Source organism: Elephas maximus, chromosome 1 (genome assembly GCF_024166365.1).
Source record: "Elephas maximus indicus isolate mEleMax1 chromosome 1, mEleMax1 primary haplotype, whole genome shotgun sequence".
Taxonomy (NCBI): domain Eukaryota; kingdom Metazoa; phylum Chordata; class Mammalia; order Proboscidea; family Elephantidae; genus Elephas; species Elephas maximus.
In genome coordinates, this window is record NC_064819.1 from 64,214,506 (window position 1) to 64,231,785 (window position 17,280).

The following is a 17,280-nucleotide window of genomic DNA, read 5'->3' on the forward strand; positions in this document are numbered from 1 at the left end:
CCATCCTCCTCCTCCCTGGCCTTGATCTTTTTTTTTTTTTAAATTTATCGTGGTAAAATGTATATAACAAAAAGTTTGCCACGTTAACCACTTTTTTAGTGTACAATTCAGTGACATTAATTATGGTCACCACGCTGTGCTACCATCACCACTATCCATTTCCAAAAGTTTTACATTACCCCAAATAGAAACTCAGTACCCCTAAAACAATAAGTGCTTGTTCTCCCCCACTGCCAGGCCCTGGTAACCACTGATACTCTTGTCTCTTCCCCTTTGCCTATTCTAGATAGTTCACATAAGTGGCATCGTACAATATTTGTCTTTTTGTGTCTGATTTATTTTACTCAGCACAATGTTTTCAAGGTTCATCCATGTTGTAGCACGTATTAGGACTTCATTCCTCTTTAAGGCTGAATAATACTCCATTACATATGTATGCCACATTTTGTTTATCCATTCATCTACTGATGGGCAGTTGGGTTGTTTCCACCTTTAGGCTATTGTGAATAGTACTGCAGTGAATATTGGTGTACAGGTATCTGAGTCCCTGCTTTCAAGTCTCTTGAATAAATAGACAGTGTATTTTATACCTAGGAGTGGAATTTCTGGCCATTTATCTTTTGAGACAATGTTTTGCCTGTTGATTTGAATGATCAAGATTGACTTTTTTGACTTTCTGGAATCACTATGTATGTTTGTTGTTCAATCCTCTTTATTACCTGCAATATGAAACCACTATTTATTTTGCCATTTAAAATGTAGACATTGAAATGTATTTTATTCAAGCCCTGATGTGACTCTAAACTTCTCTGTATAGGCAGTATCATTTAGTAGCTAAAAAAACCCAAAAACCTGTTGCCATCAAGTTGATTACAACTCATAGTGACCAACCCTATAGGACAGAGTAGAACTGCCCCACAGGTTTTCCAAGGAGTGGCTGGTGGATTCAAACTGCTGACCTTTTGGTTAGCAGCCAAACACTTAACCACTAGCTAAAGTAATCTTTAAAAATGCAAATCAGATCATGTCATTTCCATCTTTATAAGAAGAAAAACAAAAGAAAACAAATCCTCTGGTAGCTTCCAGTGCTTTCTATATTACCATGAATTTCTAATCCCTTCCTTTTGCTTTCTAATATGGCTCCTAAGGAGCCCTGGTGATGTAGTAATTAAAGCACTCGGCTGCTAACCAAAAAGTCTGCAGTTTGAACCCACCAGCCACTCTGTGGGAGAAAGATGTGGTGGTCTGCTTCCGTAAAGATTACAGCCTTTTGGAACCCTATGGAGCAGGTCTACTCCATCCTATAGGGTCACTATGAGTCAGAATCTACTTGATGGCAACAAGTTTTAATAAGACTCCTGCCCATCTTCCCAATCCGTAGTGGATAACCCCTCACTTTTAACCTACTCTTGAGCGACACTGAAGCTTTTTCTGACCCTCAGACAAGTTAAGCTTATGCCTGCCTCAGCCTTTGTCCTTGATTTTTCCTCCATCTTGAATGATCTTTCCCCTCATCCTAAAGGCTGGCTTCTCATTTCATTCATGTCTCAACTCAAATGGCACTTTGCCAGAGAGGCCTTCCATCGCCACCTTGTTTGCTGTCGTTCCCCCATCCTTAATCTCCCCCATCACATTGTCTTGTTTAATTTTCCCCACGGCACTATCGCTAATTGAATGTATTTTATTAGTTTGTTTACACATTTGTTCTGTGTCTCTCCCATTAGAACGCAGTCTCTATGAGAGCAGGTACTCTCTGTTCTGTTCATTGCTGTATCCTCCAATGCAGAAAACAGTGTTTGGCATATGAAAATCATGCAGTAAATTTATTTATTTTTTATTAATAAGTTCCCTGCCATTGGAAACTTTCATTTTAGTGGTTAATTCCTAATTTTCTTCTGTAACCCTGATGAAGGCTGCTGGTTTCTATTTTTGAGACTTGTTTCAGTAAATTTATGAAATTTAAGTCCAATTTAAGAAAAGTGAGGGAAAAACCATGTTCATTTTAGTTGCCTAAGCTATAATGAATTTGTGCAGTCTTACCCAGGAAGGAGTCAAGATTTTGACGTATGTATTTTGGCCACGGTATTGCATGAATTGAAGTATACTTCAACACATATTATATTACAAATTATATTTTAATGGAATAGTTTATTGTACTTCTCTTATTGATTTGCACAATGGGGCCCATATATGCTGATAATTCAAATTGTGACTAGATAGTTTTTAAAGTATATACATGAATGACTTGGGTAGGTAACGTGTGATGCTATTCACATGTAGCTCTTTTTCTCAGAAATTTGCATTTCAAAGCTTCCAGAAGCTTTGTGCTTTCAATGAGCATTAATTTACCATGAGACAAGCTTAATTCCATAATGCCTAAGTTGCTGTTGTTGTTAGATGCTGTTGAGTTGGTTCCGACTCATAGCGATCCTATGGACAACAGAACGAAACAATGCCTAAGTTGAAGTCTTTAAAAAAAGATGAAACAGAGATTGTGAGACAAAACAAAACAAAACAAACTCTTCTTTTTTTTCATCATCCTTTTCTCCTTCTCGCCCTTTCCTTCTTCAGGAGAGCATCTACAGGAGGGGAAGTTGGGTGAGATGATCCCTTTAGTTCATTTTATTGCTCATTTCCCTAGGCACGAATATTTAGGAGGTACTTAAGGATGGCTCCTAGTGACAGAATTGGAAATTATTTACCTCAGGAGCACTGCATGTATTCTTGTTAATTCCTTTGCTAAATGAGTAACATATTGATGGGACCAGAAGATTTGGAAACTCTCCACCACCCACATTCTATTTTCACACTATTTTTAGGGTGAAGATTTTGTTTGTTTACCTCAGTTACGAAGCTCCCCACATCTTATACAAATAGGAAAATTAGCTGGGCAGAATCATGTCTGAGTGGTCATTGCCTCCTTTTGTGTCCTTTCTGGAATCTGAGGAGAGATAAATGAGTCTATATGGGTGCACAGTTTTCAGTGGCTTAATAATTTAATAAAAAAAATAAAACATTACACAAATACGGTTATGATTGTTATGTACACAGGAGAAAACCTAGTAAATTTTCAGGATAAGCCACACTGATGTCAAGTTGGAAGGGAGATGGACTCAACACTGAAATGCTGGTAGGCCAATTGATTGTAGACTGAAAATTTTGAAAACCTAGATTAAAAAAAAATCCTGATAAACTGGCTGCCCTACTGTAAATATGACCATGTAGGACAAACACTGATGACTTTGATTTTCAAATCTAACCTAAGACGCCATCTGAATATTAAGGACTACAGAGAAATCGTCATACTCATATTCCAGTGAAATATAACTAAATTTGATTTTAAAAGTGATTTGGTTGAGTTGCAAGTGTTGTTCCCTAGGTCTGATTTTTTTTTAGGAACTTGAAAACAGAAAAACTGCATGTCCTATGAGATCTAATCCATTTAGATAGAATCCATCTGAATAAATGAGCATCTTATTCAACTGGGCAATACTGTGTATTCCAGCTGCAGACTAAACGATTGCTCCGTTTCAAGCCTCCTGTCTCCCATGGAGCCATCTGGTACATGCTCGTGTGTAAGGGTAGGTGAGGCCCCAGCTAACACTAAAGTCTTCAACTAGTCTAAGTTGTTTCTTATTTACCACTTCATATCACACCTGGGTCCAGAGACCAAATTAAAACTAATGTTCTGAATCCCTTCCATCTAACTTTAAGTTTATTTTTTTCTATTTTTTAACTTATACAAAGCTGTTCATTTTTAGGGAAATAGTTGGAATGGGAAAAAAGTAGCAGGCAAAACTGTAAAGTGGGAAAGATTTTATATCTTTCACGTGTAGAGGCTCTTCCCCAACACTTGCTTTGGATCAAGGGGAAAGGTTTGTATATACTTCTCCCTCCTGTGCTACTTTGAGCAGTGTTCATATGTTATGTGAAATGATTATGCTAAATGTCTGTGAGAGCTGGAGTCTTAGTGTGGATATTTAGTGAGTCTATGGGACCCAAAAGAGAGCAAAAGAGGGAAGATAGGAAAGGTGAGGGATTTCTTAAAAATGAAGAGCAAGTGAGCAATGGGCAAGCAGGGGATTGAATGAGAAACTGGGCTGTTTGAACAGATTGTGTATATATTTTCTTCTCTGAGGCCCATAAGATTCCTTCTTACACATTGCATTTAGGGGAAAATAATCTTTGATTTCTTTTTAGCTTCTGGGCTATGTACTTTCATCACCGATATATATTCCTTTGAGCTTAAAAGAAGGATAACAATAAGTTGGTTTTGTATCACTCACTGGTTAGGAAAGACACAAAGCAGATCATTATTAATGCATGTTATTTATGCTAGCCTATTTTATTTTTTATTTTTTTTATGCATAATACTACAGCTAAGAAAGTTGTATAATGTCTTACACATCACTGTGCCTCTTTTTCTAAATCATGCTACCAACAGAAGCAGCATCTTCTAGAAGTGAAGACTGGGTACGTGCACTGTGATATAAAATGCAGACACAGGTGATCCAGGGGCTTCCTCTGTCTGGTTGGTCTTCATGAGAGTGCTGGTAGTACCTTATTAAATTATTAATCAGAGATGTACACATTGATATCTTGTGACTTTGACAGCCTTGGTTGTGAGATATATTTACAGATGGTAGTTTCTTTCTAAATAAGGTTCTTTGTAGTCAAGGATCTCAAGAGTCCTGTAGTCTGTGATAAAATTGAGTTTTCTCCATATAATAATACATCAGACATCATTGATCATTGTATTTGTCAAGATTCTGGTCAACAGAGCCAGACAAAATCCATGTGTTTGAGTAATGAGTTTAGCTAGATTTTGTTTGTGAGGAAAATTTTGTTAGCCACGCTCCCCATGCCCAACCCTAACCAGGATACTTAATGGCTAACAGATAGAACTCCAAAATGGAACAGCCCAGTTTTTAAAGTGTTTAGCTCTTACTCCATACAAATGGAGCTTGTCTTACTTATGGTACTGTGTTATATTCTATGGGGCGTCCAAATAAGGCAAGATTTGGTCTCTGTTTTGAAGGAATTTGTAGTCTTTGAGAAGACAATCTCTATGTGGATTTAAAAACAAACTAATTTTATGAAACACTTTGTAATTGAGTGCCACATGTATGGTATTTAATAGATAGTTTTTCCATAAAGGCTTATAACTTGCCCACAGAGTTTAGAAAGAACTTATTCTACAATGAAAATAAGTGTCTTTACCATGTGGTTTGAGAGCTAGTCTATCTATGAACCATTCTATGAACCAGTCACCTATGAAAGGTCATTAAAAGCAAAGACCATATTCTGGAGAGAAATTGTACTGAAAGGTAAAATGTTATTAAGAGCACTTTGAGAAAGGTGGGTGCTTGAAGCTTCCTGTCTGGAAGTTTCCTTTCTAAGGAGGAACAAGTAACAAATATTTAGGTATTTCCATACTCAGATATTTAGGTATTTCCACACTCATAACATCCTTAGCATGTGGTCTTATTGGGTTATGCTTAAATAGGTCAGAAGTTGGAGTAAAGCTGGAAATTTAACCCTAATAAAGGGTTACTGGTTTTGTTCTACCCTTCAGGAAAACTTCGCCTACCTGAAAACCAGCTAAAGACAAGTTTTACCCATTCCTCTGCCCCTAGAAAACATAGACTATCATTCCCATGCTAAAAAATGCATCGAAAAGAGAAACACCAGCTTGCTGACACCCTCATAATGGAGTATGGCCAAGGCAATTGTTGATCTCTTACAGCTTTTTGAAGAGTTAGCCCAGCAGTTAAGCTCTGAATAGGTCTACCCTTCTGTTATTTAGCCAGCAATCTGCTCCCTTCCACTGAATGGAATAAAAACTCAGAGGCAGAGTTTCATCTCTGTTCAAATTAGAAACCTGTCTCCTTTGGAGCTAGGTCCCTTCCTTCTCCATTAAGATCTACCAGAGAGAAAGAAAGATTTAGGCATGAAGCATAATGATTATTCTATCAGCAATAAACCTTGCTTTGTGAGGTTTTTTCTTTCTTTAATTGAGTACTACCCAGTGCCATTGAGTCGATTCTGACTCATAGCGACCCTATAGGACAGGGTAGAACTACCCCATAGAGTTTCCAAGGAGGACCTGGCAGATTTGAACTGCTGACCCTTTGGTTAGCAGCTGTAGCACTTAACCACTACGCCACCAGGGTTTCCGCAATTGAGTACTAGGTTGAATACTAGGAGAACCTAAATGTGAACATTATATGCAAATCCATTATTCTTAGTACTACTACCTATAATTAACACCACCCAATGGGATTTTAAAATATTTATAAAAAAAGGCAATAGAGTAACAATTACCATTATCCACAACCGAACTCCTCCTCCTACATGTTTTCATCAAGAGAGCGGTGTTGTTATTGCAACAGGCAAAGTGTTGTGGTGACTTTTGTGATACAAATAAAGCAAGACTAAAATTTTAATTGTGAAATTTAAAAGGAGAGTAATTGCTTAGTGTTGGTTAATTCCGTCTTTGTGCAATGACAGCAGCTGCGTTTCCCTGCCTTGTGTTTTTTAACAGATGGCATTATTTCTTATGGAGTGTTACAGTAGCAACTGATGTGACACTGAAGGAAAATTCTGTGACAGTATGTTAAGTAAGATATTACTGACAGCTCTGCTGAGCGGCAGTGCAGAACTACACATTGTGGGTCTCCTCTCACCTCTGTAGCCCCCACCAAATGGTCTCCATTTGTGGCATGTGGAAGCAGAGCTGAAAGATGAATGGAAAATTATGTCCCTTTTCCAATTCACTTGTTTCTATACCATTAAGAGGCCTGGGATGAAGGCTGTGGCAAAATGGTTCATTTATAAATCCAGTCTTGTACCTGTCTACCCAAGGTAGGAAAGTGAGGAGGCATCAATAGGCCTAAGTTCCAGGCCAGGATCTGACAAGTCATTTTTCTCTGGATTGGTTTCCTTTGTGTAAAATGCTGCTATTAGACTGATACATACTGGGGCCCTTTCTAGTTCTTGTTGGCTATGACTCATGGCCATCCTATGTACAACAGGATGAAATGATACTCAGTTCTGTGCCATCCTCATGATCACCAGCATGTTTCAGTTCTTTGTTGTCTTCTAACCTAGGAGGCTCATCTTCTAGTACTATATCATACAATATTCCATTGTATGATAATTTTTTTTTTTTTTTTTAATGTTTGGAATTTTTAGATAACTGGATCTTTCTTTTTAGTCTGTCTTAGTCTGGAAGCTCTGCTGAAACCTTTCCATCATGGGTGACCCTGCTGGTCTTTGAAATATTGTTGGCAGTATCATAACAACATGCAAGCCACCACAGTATGCCAAACCAACAGACAAGTGGTGGTTTCTAGCTCTAAATCTCTATAGTTCTGAAATTTCTGGACTCTGTACTTCAATGGTGCAGAAGACCAAGTGAGCTGAATGCAGGATGTAACCGTCGGGAACTAGAATCCTCTGTATGCTACTGATACTGGTGCAGCGTAGAGAAAAGAACAATGGGTCACAAGTCAAGGCATTGGGACCCTGGCACGAAGCAAGTCACTAAGCCCCTCTGCGTTGGCTCCCTTACCTCCTTCACAAGGTGAAGTTCAGATACAATGAGCCTATACCATTGAAAGGTGATTAATTAATCCAACAAAGATTGAACAACTGCCCTGTGCTTGGAACTGTGATGGGTCAAGTATGGTCCTTGTTTTGGTGGAGGATATCATGTGGGGGAGACAGATAAGTAAATGAGAAATTAGAGTCTAATAGGGGCTTTGATGGGCACAAGTACAAGGTGCTATCAAAGTATATACCAGAGGCTGCTCACCCCACTGGAGGGCAGGGAAGGCTTCCAGGAGTAAGTGAATTCTAAGCTAAGGCCAAGAGAAAATGTCATGATAACTGAAGAAGAAATTGATGTTATCAGTGATTTCACCCTACTTGAATCAACAATGTCCATGAATACAGCAGTCAAAGAATTAAACAGATTATTACATTGGGCAAATCTGCTGCAAAAGACTTCTTCAAAGTTTTACAAAACAAAGACGTCACTTGGATGACTAAGGAGCGCCTGACCCAAGCCATGATCTTTTCAATCTCCTCATAGACACACGAAAGCTGGACAATGAAAAAGGCTGACAGAGGAAGAATTGATGATTTGAATTGTGGTGTTGGCGAAGAATAATGAATTTATTGCATGAACGGCCAGAAGAATAAACAAATCAATCTTAGAAGAAATACAACCAGAAAGCTCCTTAGAAGCAAGGATGTCAAACTTCAGCTTGCTTATATTGGACATGTTATCAGGAAAGACCAATTGCTAGAAAGGACACCATGTTTGGTAAAGTAGAGGGCTGAAGAAAAAAAGGGGGGCCCTCAATGAGATGGGATGATACGATAGCTGCAAAAACAGACTCAAACATACCAATGCTCATGAAGATGGCACAGGACCGGGCAACATTTCGTTCTGTTATAGATAAGGTTGCCATGAGTCAGAGCTGGCTGGACAGCAATTTACAACAACAACAACGCTAAAGCAAAGTACAGCTAGAAGGAGGAGGGAAGAGGGGAAAAGAGATTCAGGCTGCAGACGGCTGGTAAGCACTGGTGGAGGTGAGAGAACACATAATGGATTCCAGAAATTGGAGGCATTATTTTGAAATATTAGCACTTGAAATGAAATCATAAAATTTATTTGCTTCATGCTTGATCTCGGAGATTTGGAAACTCGTCCTTTTTTCTTCTTTATAAAGAAGATAAGAATGCCTCTACGACAAAGAGATAAACCATGAAGAAGCATTTGAATGAATCTTAAGTGTGTTAAAAAATGTGAAACAGCACAACAAAGAAAAGGGATCATCTTTTCCATTCTTAGAAAAAGAGACATACATGTCCCTGCTCAACCAGCCAACTCTACTCCTCTAGCTGCCATTCACTTAATTTGTAGGGCACCTCTCCTAGCTTCCCTTCTTCCCCTTGCTCTTCTCTTAACTTCTTTTGCCTCATCTCCTTGGTAAGCTCACCCCATTTATTTTGATTTAATTATATTAGGACCAATATTTCAACTACAGCTCTGAGACAGGATGTATTTGCAAATCTGTGATTATGAGCTTTGAGGTAGATCTGTGGGTGTGTTGTGAAAGGTCAGTGCGATATTCTTTCTCAAAGCATTATATATATGTGTGTGTATATAACCCATTGCCATCGAGTCGATTCTGACTCATAGCGTGTGTGTATATATGTATATATATATATACACATATGTACATATATACATATACATATATATATACACAAACACACACACATTTATACCCACCACTCATCTGTCAGTTTGTCATACTGTGGTGGTTTGCGTGTTGCTATGATGTTGGAAGCTACGCCACTGGTATTTCAAATACGAGCAGGGTCACCCATGGTGAACAGGTTTCATTGGAGCTTTTAGACTAAGATAAACTAGGAAGAAAGACCTGGCAATCTACATCTGAAAGTTAACCAGTGGAAACCTTATAGATCACAACACAATATTGTTTGATATAGTTTTGAAAGATGAGCCCTCTAGGTTGGACGGCACTCAAAATATACAACAGCCGCAACAATGGACTCAAACATGCCAACAATCATAAAGGTGGTGCAGGACTGGACAATGTTTTGTTCTGTTATACATAAGGTCACCTTAAACTGGAGCTAACTTGACAACAGCTGAACACAAACACACACACACATATTTAGGTGGCTCAGTGGTTAAGAGCTGTAGCTGCTAACCAAAAGGTCGGCAGTTTGAATCCACCAGCTGTTCCTTGGAAACCTTATGGGGCAGTTCTACTCTGTCCTGTAGTGTCGCTAAGAGTCAGAATCAACTCGACAGCAACTTTTTTTTTGTATTGTATTGTATATAATGTGGAGTATTTGATGCTTTGCAATTGAGACCTTTTGCCAAGTAAGGAAGAGTTGGGCAGGATGTTCTTTATCATATCTATATGGATAGTTAGGAGACAGGGTCTACTATGGCCATTTTATCTGTGAGGAAACTGACAAATGAGATTACATGATTTGACCTCAATTCCATAGTAGTCAATAATCTATGCCATTTTAAATGTAATTACTATTCCTTCAACAATTTTATATGGTAGTTACTGTTGCTGTCTCTAACATTCAGGTTTATATATGGACAGAAAGAGTTTAGGTAATTTGTCTGGATCACATAGCAAGTGAGTAGCGGAGCAGAAGAGTTGGGAGCCAGGAACCCAAGGAGCCTGATTCCAAACACAGAAACTCAGGAACAACTCTTCCACCCAAGGAGGCCTTATCTCTGGGGCTTAAGTGGCGTTTGCAATGATGTTATGTCTTATTTATTTAGCAGCATAAATATTTTATACTGTATGTGAGCAATCAGAGTATAATACTTATGGTAATGAAATTAAAGTCTTCTTATGTGTTAAAAAAAAAGCCACCACTCATCAGTCAGTAGAGGCCTGTGTGTTGCTATGATGCTGAAGAGATTTCAGTGGAGCTTCCAGATTAAGACATACTAGGAAGAAAGGCCTGGCGATCTACTAAGATTAGCCATTGAAAACCCTATGGATCACAATGGTCCAGTCTCATTGTGCACAGGTGTTGATTTGAAGGCAGCAGGAACACTTCTGCATCTGAGTTATTTCTATTTGCAATTTGGATCCACAGGGTCCTCCATATCAGAGGATAGGGCCAGTAGTGGTCACAGTTCTGTGCAGCATGGTGGTCTTTGTATAGGATGCGAGGTTATAACCTTCAAATATTTCTAGTGATCACACCTGTCCTCTGGACTGTAGGGCTCCATATCTGACTTCTCCACTTGGGTGTCTTAAAGGCATCTCAAACTCACTATGACCAAAATAGAGATGATATTTCCCCCTTCCTTTAAAACTACTCCTCACTCTGTGGTTTCTGTCTCAGTGTTTCAAAGTGGAAACTGTTTATGGTTGGATGGAAGCCTTGGCTGTCCTTTCCACCTCGCCAGCCCCTACCAGGGACCTGGGCATTAGCGGGACCAAGGACTCAGAGTGGGAGAAACCCAATCTCTTCCCAGTGCTGAAAGCTACTGTGTTATTTCTCTCCTGGAAAGGAGGGGAAGAGAGAAGAGAGAGGTGGAAATTGAAGCAAAATAAAGAAAGAGAGAAGGAAAACAGTCTGGACAATGGAGAAAGATTGAGATGCATTGAGGGGACATTGACATTCCATGGTTACTGGTGGGGAGCCAATGGATATTTTAAGAAAAGAGACATTTAAAGCTCTCATTATAAAATGTTTGTTTTTAAATGTAAACCTTCTCCATCACCATTATGAAATGCTGTACAGGGTATAGATAAACCTTTGTGTGCATGTGTATGTGTATGTGTAAACCAGTAGAGGGTTTAAGTTTCATGTTCTAGTTGACATGGAATATAACAGAGACAGCAAGAGGAGATAGAAGATAAATAGGTAGCTAGAAGGAAGAAGGAGGACTTTTAGGTATTAACAGCAATCTTTGGGAGGAAAACAGACTTGTAGAGGCTGTGGAAGTGCAGGTTTAAGACAATTGCACTCAGATCTCAAGAAAAATTAGGCTTCCAGGTATCATCTTAGTTATAGCTATGCTTGTCACTTAAGCCTGGACACTTAGGATTTGACCTTGATACCCTTCCCTTCCCTTATGCTCCCCATCCTTCATATCTAGTATTCTTAACTTTTGAGTCTGTTTTGTCTTTCTGAATTACCTGTTGTATTCTGAGTCTAGAACTCAGAAAGTGATATTCTCCAGGCAAAGTAGAAAATTGTGTTCAAAGTATCTATAAGCAGGAGTAGCAGGTTCTTATTAGAAGTTTTTTTTTGGAATCAAAACCTATCTTGGAATCCTTCTACCCCAAATCACTACACTAAATGAGACTAAATCAAGATTGTACTACAATATCTCTAGCAAAGATAACTACGGTGGACTAAAGATGGCTGCAAATGCTTTACTGCTCCTCTCATGAAGTGATGTCTATTTCCCCTCTCCTTTAATCTGAGCTAGCCCTGTGATTTATTTATTTATTATTGTAGTGAAAATATACACAACGAAACATTCACCAAGTCAACAATTTTTACATGCCTAATTCAATGACATCAATTACATTGTTCGTGTTGTTCAACCACTATCACTATCCTTTTCCAAATTATTCTACACCATTAACAAACTCAATGCTCCCTAAGCAAAAAAATCCCTCTTTACCCTTCCCTCCCACCCTGGTAACCACTAGTAATCTTTGGTTTCTATATATTTGCTTATTTCATATAAGTGCGATCATATAGTGTTTGTCCTTGTGTGATCGACTCATTTTGCTCAGCATAATATTTTTCAGGGTTCTCCCACCTTGCAGCATGCATTAGGACTTCATTTCTCTTTATGACTGTATAATATTTTGTTGTATGTATATACTATATTTTGTTTATTGATTGTCTTAGTCATCTAGTGCTGCTATAACAGAAATACCACAAGTGGATGGCTTTAACAAAGATAAATTTATTTCTTCATGGTAAGAAGGCTAGAAGTCCAAATTCAGGGCATCAGTTCCAGGGGAAAACTTCCTATCTCTGTTGGCCTCTTATCAACCTTCCCCTAGACTGGAAGCTTCTCTGAGCAGGGACCCCGGGTCCAAAGGACGTGCTCTGCTCCTGGCACTGTGTTCTTGGTGGTATGAGGTCTCCCTTCTGCTCTCTTCTCTTTCATTTTTATCTCTTGAGAGATGAAAGGTGGTGCAGGCCACACCCCAGGGAAACTTCCTTTATATTGGATGAGGGCTGTGACCTGGGTAAGGAAAGTGTTAAAATTCCACCCTAATCCTCTTTAACATAAAATTACAGTCACAAAATGGAGGACAACCACACATTACCGGGAATCATGGCCTAACCAAGTTGACACATATTTTGGGGGGACACAATTCAATCCATAACATTGATTCATCTATTGATGGACATTTCAGTTATTTCTACCTTTTGGCTATTACAAAAAGTGCTGCAGTGAACATTGATGTACAGGTTTGTGCTTGTATTTTTGCTTTCACTTCTCCTGGGTATATACCTTAGGATTGACTTTTCTAGTTCAGTTGGTAGTTTTGTGTTCAAATTTTCCTGTGATTGATTATAATCAACAGAACATGGAAGAAGCGAGGCTATGTGGCATGTGCAGCTGGGCCTTAAGAGACGGGCAGATTTCTCTTGGAATACTCCCTGTTTGGAGCCCACCATATAAGAAAGTCTGATTTCATGAGACCATGATGTTGTGAGGAAGCCGAAACTAGCTACGTGGAGAAAGAGCAGCACATAGAGATGCAATGAGGTACCAGACATGTGAGTGAGGACTTCTCAGACATTTAGCCTAGCATAGTCACCAGCTGAATGCAGCCAAGTGAATGATCTCAGCCTACACAACATGGAGCAGAAGAACCGCCCAGCTGAGCCTTGCTTGAAATTTTGATCCATAGAATTGTGAGCAAATAAAATGGTTTAAGCCAGCAATTTTGGGGGGTAGTTTTTATGCATCAATAAACAGCTGAGACGAAGATATATGTAGGTCACAGAACTAGGCCATATGATTCTAGAAATGATGTTTTTAATAGCTCTGCTGATGTTTGGCCATCAATGCCACACTTACCCAAAGATATGCTGGATTTTCCATGACACAGACTCCATTAACTCAATGACAACTCTAGAATTTTTAATGAAAGTTAAGTTATGGTAAAGAAGATTAAAAAATAATTGTAGTCAAAACTACAATTGGAGTCCCTCAGTGGCCCAAATGGTTAAGCACTTGACGACTAGCAGAAAGGTTGATAGTTTGAACCCACCAACAGGTGCTTCACAGGACAGGCCTTGTGATTTGCTTCCAAAAAGCCACAGCCTTGAAAACCCTATGGAGCAGTTGCACTCTACACACATGGGGCTGCCATTAGTTGGAATCAACTCCACAGTACCTAACAACAACAAGTCAGAACTAAAATCCTGATATTAAGAAAATATGTGATACAATAGAAATAATAATGAATGGAAATGTAGCTTTTTATAGTTTAGTACATTCTCATCTAATCCTTAGGAAAATTCCTTAAGGTAGATCTTGTCATCTCAGTTTTGCTGAAGGGGAAACTGAATCTCAAGGCCACATGGCTAGTAAGAAGTAAGCTGTATTCAAATCCAAGTATTCTGCTTCGATATTGTTCCAAGCCCTAAAATAGCTCCCTGCTAGTAATTTAACAGTTGTCTACATGCACTGACAGAGAAACTAGGCAGAACTCTCTCGATACTTCACTAAAGTGTGTCCCCTTGTCTATACTATTGTTGAAATCTGACCAGTTGTTTGAACAAGACGAAGTAGCAAGGGTAAAACTGAATCCTGGAACCAAACCGATTCAATGCAAAACTACTTCCAGAATCTATATTGTCTAGAAATTTGCATTCCAAATGATTGGCCCCAGAATTTGCAACAGAGGCTTATGATGGAATTAATATTCTAAAAAGAAGTCAGTCATAATAATGAGATCTTCGTCTGACCCTGCAAAATAATTGTGAATTCTTAACTAGAGCTTCTTTGTTAATTTCTAAGATAGCGAATAGTACATCTTTTTTGGATCATGCCCAATACTGTGGCATATGCAATTCTACTTTATTTTTTAAAATATCATTATCAATTTCAGCTCAAAATATCTTCTATATCCAAAACCTTGACATAAACAATTTCTATGAACATTGCTTGTAGTATGACAGCTTTTCGGAACAATGTCTAGACCTTTCTATTCATGTGCACCTTATGAGAACTAAAACCAAACCTGTTGCCGTTGAATCAATTCCAACTCACAGCAACCCTATGTGAGCAGGCAACTCAAAATGACGACTTGACTTCCACAAGCACTTTTTCCTGTATGAATCAAACTATTAATTTCCAAATTTCTCTATCTAAAAAAAAAAAAAAAACACTCTCTAGAGAAGACACACCACATACATAATAAATACATACGTAACATTATAATATGATGTACTTAGAATATATAGTCTAACGTGAAAGAATTACTGGTGTTTGGCAATCACTACATATACTGTGAAGAAAAGTTTATTATTTTACCCAGTGAAAATATGTCAGAAGTCTAGTCTCAGGAAACAAAGATAAAAGCAATAGCTAATATTTAGTGTGTACTTATATATGTATATATATTTTATTCTGTGCCAGACACTAATTTCAACACTTACAAAACAAAACAAAATAAAAAACATGGACCAATCTGAGAGTCATCATGGTTAATTACACATTTTGACCAACTTGGGAAGGTGGGACAGGGTAGTGTTCCTGGATCAAAACTGTAAGTGAAGGAGACAAAAGGCAATAGGACTTGGGAGGCAAAAGACAACTCAAGCCATCATGTACAGTAGATATGAGGGCAACATTCATGTGACAGTTACAGACACCAGTCACACAACACCAGCACTCCAGGTGTGCAACATAGGAAGGGGACTTGGCTTGTGATTATCCAAAATTTTAAAAGCCCAGCCGTAAAGGGAGCTGTGGAACGTCTCTACCCTAGCAATGCCAGCAATTATTATGGCTCTGAAAAATGACATTTTAAACAAAGTTAACTTTGATAGATTTTAATGGCTGCATAGAATCGCTGTACCAAAATTTATTTATCTAGCCTCTTCTTATTTGGACATTTAGTATTTTTTTTTTTTTCCTGTTAAAAACAATCCTGCACTGGAATTTTAAAATAACTATACAACTATGCAATGATTCTCTTTTGGAAATTTCTAGTTAGAATGGCTGGGTGAAAGTGTTAGGCATTGGGAATATATTGACATATAGGGTATCTATTTAGGAAGTGTCTGGTATTGTCCAGGCCACGCTGGTTAATTTACCTTAAGGTGAAAATAATCGAGATGATTTAAAGACCATGGTTATTGCCACCACCACCACTACCAGTTACCGTTAAGTTGATTCTGACTCATGGTGACCGCATGTATGTCAGAGTTAAAGCTGTGCTCCATAGGTTCTCAGTGGCTAATTTTTTGGAAGTAGATCACCAGACCTTTACCAAAGTCACTTCTGGGTGAACTTGAACCTCCAACCTTTCAGTTAGCAGCTGAGATTGTTAACCATTTATGCCCCTCAGGGACTTTATGGTTATGGTCAGACTCCACTATAAAAGACAACTGGTCTGCTAGAACTGACACTAGAAATGAAAATAAGATCTTTGTAACAACATTTGTTAAATCTTTGGGAGATCAGTATTCAGCATCGTTTAGCTTTTCCTGATGGAAACAAACCTGGGTCAGAGTTGGAACAATATTTATTGGTATTAAGGCACCAGTAAATATTTAATTTTATTATCCATCACAGTGCCAAATATTGCACCTGGAGATAATATATGACTGGATCTGAACCAAAAGGATGAATGGATGAAGACAGGCTGTGAACACTGATTTATAAATGTTTTGCTTTGTTTCAACTATTCTTTTGATTGCTCCTCCAAATTCATGCTCTTGATTTTGAATTTTCAACCATTTTCTGTTTTTGCCCCTATCCTTAGAATCTCTTATGGTTTCCCTTTCACCTACTCATGATAAATTCTTGTTGTCTTGCCTCTCTGCCCATTTCCTTTCCTTTGTATGCCATACCCAATTCTTGTGTAGACACTAAACCAAAACTCGTTGATGTAGAGTAGATTCCGACTCATAGCACCCTTTAGGACAGAGTAGAACTGCCCTCTAGGCTTTCCAAGGCTGTAAATCTTTATGGAAGCAGACAGCCGCATCTTTCTCCCATGCAGTAGCTGGTAGGTTTGAACCACTGACTTTTCAGTCAACAGCTGAGTGATTAACCACTGTACCACCAGGGCTCCTTGCTTAGACACTAGATAGATAGATAGATGATAAATAGATAGATCGATTGATCGATCGATCACTGCCATGGAGTTGACTCTGACTCATGGTAACCCCATTTACAACAGAACAAAACGATGCTTGGTTCTGTGTTATCCTCACAATTGCCAAACTGTCAGCATGTTTGAGTCTGTTGTTGCTGCTACTGTGTCAATTCATCTCACTGAGGGTCTCCCTAACATTCATTGGCCCTCTACTTCACCAAACACAATGCCTTATTCTAGCAATTGGTCCATCCTCATGACAGACCGAAAGCAACAGAGTCAGACAACAGTATATTGTGATTTTTTTTTTTTTTTAAGGTTTCAGTGACTATCTAAAGTAGACCGCCAGGCGTTTTCTTCCTAGTCTGCCTTAGTCTGGATGCTCAGC